We start from the raw sequence: 14,281 nt of genomic DNA on the forward strand, positions 1-14,281 counted from the left end.
AGCATTTTCAGGTGTGGGACACAAATTCTTAATCACTATCTTGTGAGAATCAGAATGAATTTTAGAAGAAACTTTCTAGGGAAAAGGTTACTCTTAAATGTCATATCACTACTGGTACAATTAGATTGCAGTAGGGTTAGATTAAATGCCTATGATAGTTCACCTTACTGCTCAAGATTACAGTTATCATGATATCTCATATTTCTCTCTCCCAGCATGTAGAACTTGACAGAATACCAGGGTCTGTCTGCAATTCTGTCCATCTGACTGGCATAGTGCCAGACTGATCAGGAAATAGATCTCAAAGTTTGTTGCTATGTTCTATAGGTAACCTCTAGTGTTTAGAGACAATCTGTTTAATGGTCATATATTGTAGCCATGTTGATACACAAATTTACACTTTAATCTGAATATACTGTTTGTCAGCTTTAGGAAAAAAATGTTAATGATGGGGTTATTTGATAATATATCTCCAGGCCAAAGTTCAGTGAAAATGGTTCATTTCTGTGGCGTCCTTTTAATCACTTGGTTATCTATTATGGTTGCTTATTACATTAAAAAATAATAATTCTGTATATGGTCAGCTGTGGTGTAACAAAATACTGGTCTTGAATCTAAACTGACACTCAGCTATGGAATTTAATTGGATTATTGCATCATTCTAGGCCAAATGTGGTTGTTTGCCTTTGATTTGGTGAATTGTAGAAACACAGACACTGTGGCTTGTAAACTCTAGTTTATAACTTAGCATATTGAGCTAGTAATCAGCATACTTAAATAAATCATGGCTCAGTGCAGTTTGTGAGTTCAGTACGATCATAGTATTATTTTTGCTGGGGTAAAATTGAAGGTGACGTATTACATATGATCTAAGGAAAGATGGAGAATAAACCTAATACATAAAATATAAAGACAATTTATAGATTCTGTGTGTGATGCCCCCCAGAATTGATTTGATTCTCAGTTGTCTTCTTCAACGTCTTGTGTCTTACAATGCTTGCAATTCAATTGAAGATATATCCATTAAAAATAAATTTTACAATTAGTGATCCAGTTTCAGGTTTTCATTCTCTGAGAGTGAGGCCTCTCCTGCCCTTGTGGGACTTTATATTTTGTGAAAACACAATAGATGCAATCTAACAAAATGTAAAGACAAGGATGACTTTGTACCTGTTCCTATCACCTGCTTATAAGGAAAAACAATCTAAAGTATAATAACTTTAAGGAGCTAGCACTATATTATTTCAAAAAATGTATCTTAATTTTCTACAGTTCTATACAAATACTAAAATTCTATAAAAATGAATTATTTTTCTATAAGGAAAGCCTTCAAACATTTAGTAAGTATTAGTGTAGAAGATGTATGCAACCTAATCAGTTTGTTGGTGTATATTTTGTGATCAATAGTGGTGATTTTTCAGATAATCACATTTGGTCCCTGAATGTGGTCATGCATTATATTTAAGACAGTATTTCAGATTTCAGTGATTCACAATCAGATCTACATCAAAGTTCAGAAAACATTTTACAGTGCATAAGAATGATTGTATCTTTGATTTTCATACTTAAATTCAGTAAAAGTTCTCTCCCTCAAGTTTCGGTTTTCACTTTGCATAAGATGCTTGAATATGTGCATGCCAAATCTGCTCAGAAATTTCTATGCAATTTTGGGGGTTCTAAATTAATGTACCTATTTTAATCACTGTTCCCCAGTAGAGGTTCGCAAGGGGTTCAGTTTTGTGTGCAGTATCCAATTTATGTAAATATAGTTTGGAATTCATTTTAATAAATATGCTGTCTATCTATAAAGACAACAATTTTGATGCATGAGAAAAAGATCTAAAATCCTCAGATGAATAAAATATTGAAGACAATCCAATGCAAGAGCCCACAACACTGGACAATCTTTTGAGTTTTCTTGAACATAATCTGAAGACAGAAATGATCCTGAGAAACAGTATGTGCTTTGTCATAATAACCACATTGTACCTTTCCATACCACTTGATTGGAGCCTGTTGCATTTGTTGTTCCCATACTAATGCAGAACTACTTTATAATGAGAATTCTATGTGAATTGACAGTTGCTTCTTAGAAGATATATCTGCAGTGAGAGTAAAGGACATTTACACCAGATTGTACTCCTGATTCTGTGGGCTTAATATTTCAACTCATCTAAGTTGTATTTTTTTTTCCTGATAACACCAAACAGGTTGGAATAATGAAATGTTGCTACTTCCTGGGGGTATTTTGCTATTGCTGTTTTCTAGTTTAGAAATAAACCTACATGAAATCAGATATGTCTTTGCAGCCAAGATTTCCAGACTGCTTTTTATAATTTGAACTGAGTACGTCAACGTTCCAGGAATACTCCTGTTTTCTCATTTTAAATAAAAGCTAAAACTTTGTTAATTGCGTTAAAATAAAACTGAATAACTCTTGGTTCCTCAGCAGCAGGAACCAATAAATATAGTCTTCCAGTTTTGGAGGTTTTGGCATCACTTTCCTTTTTTAGATTCAGCATGTGTTCATCTTCTGATGAAATACCTAATTTTTTTTAAAAAAAAAACCTTAGAACCACCAGTTAGTTACCTTGGCATTTGAAAAACTGAAAAGCTGTGTCTCTTCTACAGGGCTTTGATTGATTTTAATTTATCCAAGCCAAGCAATCCCTCTCATCTTATTTTAAATAAGTCTGGTTCAATTGCAATCACTTCCTTTGCTTTAATTGAGCTTGCAATTACATCTAATTTCCTTTCTGGAAAATGCTTCTTTCCCTGATATGATTACTGATTTTGTAAGCTTCATTAAGCTCCTGCAGTGCCTTACACTGAATATTGAAGAATAAAAGTAGTTCAAGAGAACCTGAATGTTTCACTGCTTGCCTGTCCTGACTGGGTAATCAGTTTGCTGTTAAAAAAGTATCAAAATTCTAGAAGCTGAAAACAATTTCTACAATACTGGCTTCAGAAATTGCATTTATGTAGGGCGTGCCTATAATATAAACTGCAGGGCTTGGCACCTCTCTATATTGACAAAGAGTGGCCGGATATGATACTCTTGTTTGTAGAATCTGACTAATCCTTTATGGCTATTTGTAAGCTGCAACTTTGATCATAGTGGTGATAGTCAACAGAAGCCATATATTATGGTAATTTAATTTTTATATTTTATTACTTGGACTAAAGTTGCTGGCATTCACTGAAGGAAAGATGCCCATGACTTTTACCCAACTTCTTTTACCTGATGAATTGCTTGGCTTTTTCCTTCTATAGGAGCGTCTTAATAGGGAAGATACATTTCAGGATGTTAGAAGTGGAACTACTGTTCCTTTGCAAACTTCAGTGCAATTTATGCTATGATGGATTCTAACCACAAAATGACACTATGCCCCAGAACCTTCTAGGCCAGCCGTTTCTAACCTGCATCTTCCAAAGGAGTGGATTTCAATTCCCAGACTTCCCCAGATAGCATGGCCATTGCTGATAAATCTAGAAGCAGAAATTCTCAAATCAGTCAGTTGTCAAATCTGAGAAGGCTACCCTAAGCATGTTTGCAACTTCTTATGGTTTATTATAGATAGTTCTATAGCTGTCCAATTGACATTGGAGATAACAATAAAATAAAAACAATTATCATAAAAAAACTCACTAAGCAAAGTCCAAATAAGCAAACCTTAATCATACTAAGGCTCACCCAATACCCAAGCCCACTGCTTGGGAGAAGAGACTAACAGAAATTTGGTAAAGTTTGGTCATCTGAATCTTAAATATACCATTCCAGAGATAATCAAGGCAATGAATAATAGTGATCAGGGCCTTCTGGAAATGGAATGGGCATAACTGGCAGACAAGATGAAGCTGTGCAAAGGCTCTTCTACCCATGACTGCCACCTGATTCTTGAGAATTTAGGAGGACCGCCAAATTGCACATCAGTTCTCTGCTCCAATCAGAGCCAAAGATAGTAAGTGCCTACATATGGTGTATATGTATATGAGAACCAAAATCAGCTTGGTTTTACCTTGAGCTTGACCTGAATTGGTTCCACTTCATCCAGACCCTTGCAACTTCCAGACAGTGAGTGAAAAAGACCTTGCTCTATATTCACCTGTCTTGCAAAAAAAAAATGTGGGATAAATTAGCAAAACTCTTCGGTTAATCTAAGTCTCTCTTCTGTTCTTTCTACTTAATGCAGCTTTCAGGATTTTGGTGCCTGAAACAGAAAAAGGAAGGAGTGGAGAGGACAGGAAACCTAGAATCTGCCACTAGCTTTTTTTTTTTTATTTTGCCTAATGTTAAGGCCAGCTTAAATAATATTGGGCTTCAATTGACACTGTAGCTCAAATCAGTGCAATAGCAATTCTCAGGAGTTTTCCAGTGTGAATAAGAATTAAATTCCTCCCTGTAGAGAACATACTTTATCCCAGAGAACATACTTTATCCCAGAGCGATGAAGAGAGAACTGCAATCAGTGTTGTCTGGCGCCTGCAAAAGCAGTAAAACTCCCTTTGGGAAGGTGGCCTCCACACCGAGCCAGAACAAATAGTGCATCAGTCCTTTATCTCAAGTTGTTCTCAAGATAAGGAAACAGAGTAGCAGTCACTTGCCTCACCCAGCTGCATGTGGGTGTTTTGAGCCCACCCTTTGGCAGCAAGCTATGTGACTGGCTTGGTTTTGAATCATCACAACACCGATTAAAGCAACAGCAAAGACAGAGTTTTGAATTTTTTTAAAAAAAAAATCACAGGAGAGTTGTTGCTGCTGGTGCCTCCTCCTCCAGCTTCCTTCCTCCTCCAGCTCTGTTGTCATCCAGTGCCTATTGCTAAGAAGCAAATTTTCTAACACTGCTTGGACAGCCCAGGTTGGCTGCTTGCTGAATGCCCTCTTCCTGACTCCAGCCACTTGACATGCCCCCCCTCCTTCGTGTAACTTCTGATAATGATAATCAGCTAAGGAACGCAATGCCAGACAGGGAGAGGAATCTGATTGTTTTGCTTGCTTTGGCCACATCTCACCATGAGGATGTGTTATAAGAGAACGGTGCTGTAGGGGTATCAAAGGGCCACTAATGAAAACTGACGATTACAGTTATTCATCTTAACAACGACAAGAGTCTCCAGAGGGGGTGATGCAATAGCTACCAGATGGTGTCAGAAGTACCTGTTTTATTTGCACACAGGAAAGTTTCTCATTTCTCTTTATCCCAATGACTTTTTGAGATCCACTGGTCGAGTTAATTAATTCATGAGAGCCATTAACCAGTCACTTCTACATTTTAGTCTAGGCAGGTCTTAGTGTCAAAATGTTTATCCATATCTAGTAACTATCCCATTGCTAGGTGAGAGATTGTTGTGAAAATTACTGCTCACTAGGCATGTTACTACACTTATGTTTATTATAAATTAGACACCATTTGTAGCTCCACACCATGATATCCCTACAACACTCTTATGGGGGTAGGTTAATCTGAACAAAGTTATTGGTTTAGTTTTATCTGATGAAGTTCATGGCTCAGTGAGTTTTGCACCTTGGACTTTGCACCCTAGACTACCAGGCTCACCGCTGCATATTAATTTACCTATGGCTTCTTGGATTAGGTTGTCTTCTCAAAACTGATGCCCTTCAGATTGCCTTGACTACAGCTCCATTGTCTACAGTTGGCAGGAGTGTGAATTATGTGGGTTGGTATCTGATAAATAAAGAATTCAGGAAGCTTAGTTTTGGCATAATTGCCCTATCAAGTGCAAACACTTCCTTGGCAATCCTTTTTTTTTTTTTAAAGATCCATGCCTCTAGATATAGAATATGCAGCCTGAGTTATGTAGCAAACTTCTGGCATACTGTTATTAAAAGCCTGCAATAATATACTTCTGGTTCAGAAGATTGCATTACCTACTATCCTAGTTTGCACTGGAGAAGCCACCACTAATAGAGAAAGGACTACTAGATACATTCTAGACAAGCCAATGAGCAGGCTTGCCACATATTTTCAGTGGGCTGCAACTCATGTGGATGACTGAAGAGAAATAAAGAAAAGAGGTTTGTTTTCTAAACACAGCTCATTGCTCAGACCAAGACTTCTTGGAGGCAGAACAATTTTTATTTTGTTGTACTGTAATGTACTATACTGTACTGTAATGTACTATACTGAACTGTACTGTCCAGTACTTATTCAAAGTAGGATTTTTCTGATATAGAATACAGTTTTTATTTTCTAAATCTTATTGCTGTTTTATGACTAAACAGAAATCTAAGCAAAAGTATAATGAGACTATATTCATTTCCTTATGCTCTGCAGAGAGTGGTGTGTGTATGTATGTGTGTGTAAACATCCAAAAATGGAAACATTGATTTTTGCTAAATATACATTTTTGAATTTTCAGTATTTCTTGGCAGGATTTCAAAAATCAGAGAAGAGTCATATAGATATTTTCAAGTATATTACAAATGAGAAAAGTCAAAAGAGTTTAAAATCTTTTTCAATGCTGCCAACCTCATAGTTTATATACCTAATCCAGGGACAGAAAAAACAGTAAGGATAGGCATAACTTTTCAGGTACTTAGGTGAATGATTGTTTTAAAAAGCTAGTAGCTCCCATTATTTGAACATATTTTTTAGTTTGGTTTTAGAGAGGTTTGCTCTAGTTGTCATTTTTTATTCCTTGTGTGTGTGTGTGTGTGTGTATCTCTTGTGGGCCTGAGGGAGAATGCCTGCCAGGTGGGGGCATAAATTGGGAGCCTTGTTGTGGTAAATAAATCATTTTTCTCATCTTGACATATTGGTAAGCAGGGGAACGAGCTGGAAATTTTTAAATACAAACTTGATCTTGGTCAGTGGATCAGGAAGCCATATCCTGAATGTTGTGTGGTTGCAGTGAGAGACTGAGCAAACAAAATGAAGTTCAGTCCGCACAAAACAAAGCTTTTTTTTCTCAGTAGAGAATTCGGAACCATAATAAACAGTGTGATCTGTTTTAAATTTAAAGCCCTAATATTTCAGCTTAGGACTGCTCTTTATCCCAATGTTTTTCTCCAGACATCAGAAAGCAAAATTTCACCATGTGTGTCTTCCTGAGAATATAGATTTGATTAATATAATCTAGGGCTATGAAATCTGCCCTGCCAATACCTGAACAATATCTAGAGCAGCAATAAAAACATAAAGAGAAATCTAACTCTTTGCTACCTTATAATAGTTGTTTGGATTTTTGCAGCCCAGATTTGATGCCCCTTACTTTATCCAAAACAGTATGTTCTAAATTGGAGTTTTTCCTGAAAATTGTCTAGAATCTTCAAATAACAAAGTGTATTCGGTGTGCTCTTTAGAAACCATATGTGACTAATCTTTAATCCATCACACTGGTTTCCAATTCCAATTTCCAAGAAGGGCACCTTCAACTATTCAAGATTTCATCAAAAATGAAGCCTGCATCATGATGTCTCAGCACAAATCTAAAGGGGCAGAGTTTACAGCATAATATCACATTTTTCATCACTTTGACCTAGATGTGTGACTATGTTTGGTCATAGATTAAAGCAACCAGATCTAGAAGGTGAAGACTTTCCCCAATCTTCCCAGTCACTGTATTCTGAAGTAGTAGGGCAAAAGTAGGGCTCTGAACAGGATCACTAAAGGTGAAGGTGGTTCATTTCTTTCAGTGACCCCTTCAAAGCAACAATTTTTAAAGGACTCTCTGGGAAAAGAAAGTGAGACAAGGCCTCCCCTACCTCCCAAAGTTTCACGGTGTTTGAATTCCTCAAACCTTTCTACTGTGAGCACAGAAAGCTGTGCACTGTATCAGGATCTCTGAGAGGAAAGGAAACAGACCTTTCTCCCCAGTTCTCAGTGACACTATGATAAATATATATATACAGATGTGCAATATGCATATACATATCATATACATCATATATATAAGATGTGGGTACATATAGTGTGTGTGTGTGTTCATGTATGTGGTAGCTCTCATCAGCACTTTGCTGTTCCTCAGGATGAACATTGCCCAACCTCACATAACAGGGTTGTTATTAAATAATGCAAATCTGATCTATATTAATCTCTCTCACTGCTGAAAGCAAGTCTTAATTAGATAAAAATTCATTCTAGGAGTAGCTATTGACTGGAGAAAAGACAAATTGGTTTTTCAACAAAATGTTGCCAAATAGAATGTTGCACAGTGTCAGCTAGTCAACCGTGGCTTTTCACAAATATGCCAATGCAATCTTGTTCTCATACCTTCCCTTACAACAGTCACTCAATATTGTGTGATCAATAGCTATGACCAACAAAGTTGGGTTGTGTTGGTGTGGGGGCACTAATTTTACTTTTGTACAGTTTTCCTCTTTTGTCTGCACTTTCTCTAAGTACTCCAATACACTCTTCCTGTGTGGAAAGTGCCATTTTTGCTGCATAATTAAAGTGAATGCTGAAGTGCTAAAATCAATATTCTCCCCCTAATCTTCCATGTCCTGTGCAATTAATATGAAATTAATACATTGGTCATTGTGGTAGCTGTGGATGACTCTAGTCCACTTCTAATATTCAATACACCACTTTATGCCGAAAAGTGACTGAGAAGTATTTTGTACAATCAATAAACAGCGAGAATTTCTAAACAGAATTGCAATCCCTATACATTTTGTTTACTATGTAGTGAATTATTTCTGTGCCATCTGGTGACCAATGTTATTTTGTGTCTTAATTACCTAACTGAACAATATGGATTATGTCAAATGAGTTTTATGTAATCAAAGGAGGAGAAAAATTCAGCCCATTTATACTCCATTTAGAAAGAGTTTTGTTTTCTATGCAATCAGCATAAAGTTGAGATTAAGATTTCAGATATTCAAGGTTTGCCATTTGGATGAATATAAAATTTATCACTGAGATTGATAAACAAATTTCCTGAACTTGCAAGAAAATAGGCTCTATTGAATATAACAGGACATTGCCAATCAAATATGCATACAATCTTATAATGTTTTATCTTATAAATCTAATGCATATTTGGATGGAAATAAACCACACTGAAATTACACCAATTTTGTCTTGATGATATAGTATTTATTTATTTATTTATTTATTTTATTAAATTTCTATACCACCCTTCTCCCGAAGGACTCAGGGCGGTGTACAAGGCAATAAAATGCAACATACAGAAGTTAAAAAGAAAATTAAATTAATTAGCCCTAACAATAAATAGTTAAAATAAACCCAAACCCTTAGTCCAGGCCGGCCTGTTCAAACAACCAAGTCTTCAGGTCACGGCGGAAAGAGCGACGGTCGGGAGCCGTCGGGAGCTCAACAGGCAGTTGATTCCAAAGGGCTGGCGCGTATGCATTGTCCATAACCACCTTCTCCAGTATTGGTAAAAAGCATCTATTAATGACAATAATAAAATAAAGCTAATAAATAGCCTTAGTAATCTTGAGGTAGGGACGCGGTGGCTCAGTGGGTTAGGATGCTGAGCTTGTCGATCAGAAGGTCGGCAGTTTGGCGGGTCGAATCCTGAGTGCCGTGTAACAGAGTGAGCGCCTGTTACTTGTCCCAGCTTCTGCCAACCTAGCAGTTCGAAAGCACGTAAAAATGCAAGTAGAAAAATAGGGACCACTACAGTGGGAAGGTAACAGCGTTCCGTGTGCCTTTGGCATCTAGTCATGCCGGCCACATGACCACGGAGATGTCCTCGGACAAGCACTGACTCTTCGGCTTTGAAACGGAGATGAGCACTGGCCCCTAGAGTCGGAAACGACTAGCACGCATGTGCGGGGGAACCTTTACCTTTACTTTTTTCAATCTTGAGGTGCTTCTCTTTGCCAAGATGAGAAGAAAATTGCTGAGCTACATCTAAGTAATTGGCCATCTCAAGATTACATGTAAATCTAGCTGTGGAATTCTGAGAGTTGAAGTCCACACATCATAGAGTTGCTGAGGCTGAGAAACACTGATCTGAATAATAGGCTTGGGTCCAAGCACTTCAAAAGTCCTTGGAGGCATAAAAAGATGTTTAAAGACAAGTTGGAAAAAGATGTGGCTCATTATATCAGGATCTTCTAAGGGTTGTGACATGATGATGATAGTTCTGCATGTTCTTACTACACCTGTTTTTCTCCTACTTACAGAAATTAAAGGGAACAGGCACAATTAAACCTGGGTTTGGGATGGAGACATTCTGGCTGTGGCCTGTCAGGGGCTACCATCTTCACCTTTGATGTCAATGTCAGCATACAGCTTTAGCTGTTGTTGCAAAGCTATGTTTCTGTTTATGCATATTGGAGGGTTACATATATGAAAAGTGCTGTCTTTGGCTTGTGGGGAATGTTTGTGTATGCAGTACTGTTAATTCCCAATTTTGCAAATAGATTTAAACTTGGCACTGTATCCATTTTACATTTAGTAAGGTCACGTGCATTGGTTTTTATCTTTTTAATTTAGGCTTTTCAGTAAACAGTTAAAATTATCCCTGTGCTAGACATAATGAAAAATGCTGCTTCCTAGATTGATTAAGAAAAAAATTATATAGCTATCTAAAGTGACTGTATCACATAGAAGGTTAAAAACCAATAAAGTGAATAATATAATTTATCAGAAACAATAAGAAGTAGTGTCAGAAATTATACTTCTAGTTAATAAGATCATAACTAAACAAGCCTTCCAGCCCAAATGCCTACAGGAACACCCAAGTCTTTAACTCCCTGAGAGTGGCTAACAAGGAAAATAAGAGCTTCAGAAAATTCTCTGAATACAAAATTAATAAACAAAAATAACTAAACATTTAACATAAAGAAAAGAAGATTACTTGCAGGAAAAAAAATTGGCTGTCAGGGAACAATTGCAATTATCAGAATGATTGCATTACCCAAGATGAAGTATCTATTTAAAATGACCCTAATTTCAGAAAAAGACTTTACATGAACAAGAAGAAACTATTAGCAAATATAGAGAGAGTGGGGGAAAACCTAGAGACAAATTTAACACCACTCCAAAGAAAGAGATGGCTTTCTCCTTCCACTTTTCAAACTGCATTACAGACAAGCTATTTGTTGTGTTCCACAGAGTACGTAGATAAAATCCCCAAACAGCAAAATATCAGTACAGTATTGGAAGGAATTGACCTAGCTAATGGGCTTCACACATACTTATGTCACAGGGACCCAAAGGACAATAAAAACTTAAAAGGACACATTATAAGACAAAGCTTAATAAAAGTATGAAACACCATGTGGAAAATAATAAACCCAACCATTTCCTCATTCGGCTGTCTCCTAAGTGCTTTTCATGTTGGAGACAATTATGGTAAGGAAAATGTAATTACATATGCAAACATGGCCCGCCCAGATCTTATGAATAGATTACATACACAATAAGGATCAGCAAAGGCTGGAATATACTGTGGGTGATTTATTTTCAAATTGAATTGAATTGAATTGAATCTATTAAATTTAAATTGCTGGAAGAATAACATCTGACCTCAAAAATGAGATAGGGACATTAAGAAAAAATTGGGAATAGAATAGAGCTGGAAGGAACCTTGGAGGTCTTCTAGTCCAGCCCCCTGTTCAAGCAGGAGGACCTATAACATCTCAGACAAGTGATTGCCCAGCCTCTTCTTAAAAATCTCCAGTGATGGAGCGCCCACGATTTCTGGAGGCAAGCTGTTCCACTGGTTGATTGTCCTCACTGTCAGGAAGTTTCTCCTTAATTCTAGATTGCTTCTCTCTTTGATCAGTTTCCAACCATTGTTCCTTGTACTGCCCTCTGGTGAATAACATGGCCCCCTCTTCTTGGTGGCAGTCCCTCAAATACTGGAATACTGCTATCATGTCTCCCCTATTTCTTCTTTTCTTTACACTAGCCCACAGGTCTGCAACCCGTGGCTCCGGAGCCGCATGTGGCTCCCAGTCCTCTGCCATGTGCAGTCCCCAAAAAAAGTGAGACTAAAAAAGTTCAACCAATCAATTCAAATATGCAGGGTAGGTGCATATCTCGCCTTGTCTCCACTCTTCAATCAAACCCTGTTCTGCACATGCGCGCATGTACGCACATGTGCACACATTTTTTTGCGGCTCCCAGTTTTTCCTTTTGTGAAGGAACCGGTTCCAAGTGGCTCTTTCACTGTTTCAGGTTGCTGACCCCTGCACTAGCCAAACCCAAGTCCTGCAGCAATTCTTCATTTGTTTTAGTCTCCAGGCCTTTGATCATCTTCGTTGCTCTTCTCTGAATTGTCTCCAAACTCTCAACATCTTTTTTGTGATATGGTGACCAGAATTGGCTGCAGTATTCCAGATGTGGCCTTACTAGGGTTTTATAAAGTGGTATTACTACTTCATGTGATCTTGATTCTATGCCTCTGTTTATACAACCCAGGATTGTATTAGCTTTTTTTGGTTGTTGCTGCACGCTGCTGGCACATAGTCAAGTGATCGTCCACTAGGACTCCAAGGTCCCTCTCACAGTTACTGTTTTTAAGCCAGGTCTCACCCAATTTGTATTTGTACCTTTGATTTTTCCTGCCTAAATATAAAACTTTGCTTTTCTCCACACTGAAACTCATTTTGTTGGATATAATCTATTGTTCAAGTTTGTCAAGATCTTTGTGGATCCCGAGTTTGTCTTCTGGAAATGTTTATACAGAATCAGTATGTATCTATAAACTTCTACTTAGATAAAACACAGAGATGGAACATATATGATAAGCTGGATGCAAAACTTAAAAAAAACAGTCTCAATACAGCAATGAGAAGAATGTGGAACACATCTATAAAATTCACTCCTGGTTATGGTTTGAATGAGAACTAGCATAAAATGTTTTACAGATACAAACATATAATTCCATCAATAATTGCCAAAATAAAGAAATCATGAAGCAACAAATATTGGAAATGCTACAAAACAGAAGGAACATTCTAACATATATGGTAAGCATGTTAAAAAAACCCAAAGTATTGGAAAGATACACAAAGCACTATTCAGAGATTTTAGGGAACAAATTTGAAATGAAGCTACTTTTATAAATTAGATATAATTCCAGAATATATAATAAGCATACCATAAATAAACTTGGCACAATATAATATAGTAGAAATGTTGGCATTAAACTCAAACATTTATACTTCTTTATATCATAAAAATAATTTAATATACTCTGCTTGGAACTAATGCCACATTGAGTAATAATTGCGCAACTTCAGTAATTATCTGCTCATTGATAGTTATTTTTTGAAAATATATGCTTTAAATAAAATAAAAAGATTATAATAAGACATCATCATAATCATCACCATTAGATAAGCATACATGAAGTCAATAAAATTTGTTAATTGGAAAAAGGAAGGAAGGAAAGAAGAAAAGAAAGAAGGAAAGAAGGCATCTGAATCTCTCGGGGTATGCTGGTCCAGCAACCAAGGAAGGCACAGCACCTAGATCCCATTAGATCACTACCTAATAGATGGAATCTGGAATATGCCAACCCTACCATTTCTGATGGGCTGCATAAAGACAACCGAAAGTAGGTAGTTCCATGAGTAACTTCCATGTTGGACTTTGTAGGTGATAACCAGTAAATTAAATTGCATCTAGAAGTGAACAGGGAGTCAGAGCAGACAGTGGAACGTAGGCATTAAATGGGCATATTGTTGAATGCCCTCAACTGCCCATGTTTGCTATATTCTGATCTAGTTTCAGTTTCCAAGAATTCTTCAAGAGCAACTCTATGTTCAGCATGTTTCAGTAAGGCAACCAACAGATGACTAAGGCACGAATTACTGGAAGTAGATCCTCCTATTCCTAGAGAAATGATAGCAGTTGGCATATAAGATGAACATATGCAAAGGCTCTTTGAACAAGAGCCATGAATCCAGGACCCCCAGAATTGTGCAGCAGCTCTATCTAGGGGAGTGCAGCTCCATTCAGAGATATAGTGTCAACCCTATAAGGTAAACCAGACCAGAAACAGACACATGTAGAGCTAATGCTACTTTTAGTAGAACACCTCTAGCACAGAATCTTGCAAGTCCGAATGTGCTTTCTCTCTCTCTCAACTCTTGTAAATTGAAGGGATTGGTGGAGAGCAAGCTGAGGCATTTTCATAAATGCCTTTCCTAGTATGGGCTCAAGCCTCATTTATCTGATTGTTGCCTTCATAGTAGAACTCCCCTTTGTCTTTCAAGGCCATTCTCTAAACACATCACAACTGGATTGGGAGGGAGAGTCAAGATCCAAGATTAAATTCTTTAAACCTCTTTGAAGAAGATGGGTGGTTCAGAAATGTGAAAAATAAACAA

The 14,281-nt window shown here is 37.2% G+C and overlaps 1 protein-coding gene across 5 annotated transcripts in view; it reads left to right on the top strand.

Moving 5' to 3' along the window:
* PLEKHA6 (pleckstrin homology domain containing A6) overlaps positions 1-14,281 on the top strand; it is a 217,233-nt gene that overhangs the window by 70,685 nt on the left and 132,267 nt on the right. The gene's annotated exons all lie outside the window — the stretch shown is intronic.

The sequence above is a fragment of the Vipera berus genome, assembly GCF_964194415.1.
Source record: "Vipera berus genome assembly, chromosome: 3".
In the NCBI taxonomy this organism is placed as follows: Eukaryota; Metazoa; Chordata; class Lepidosauria; order Squamata; family Viperidae; genus Vipera; species Vipera berus.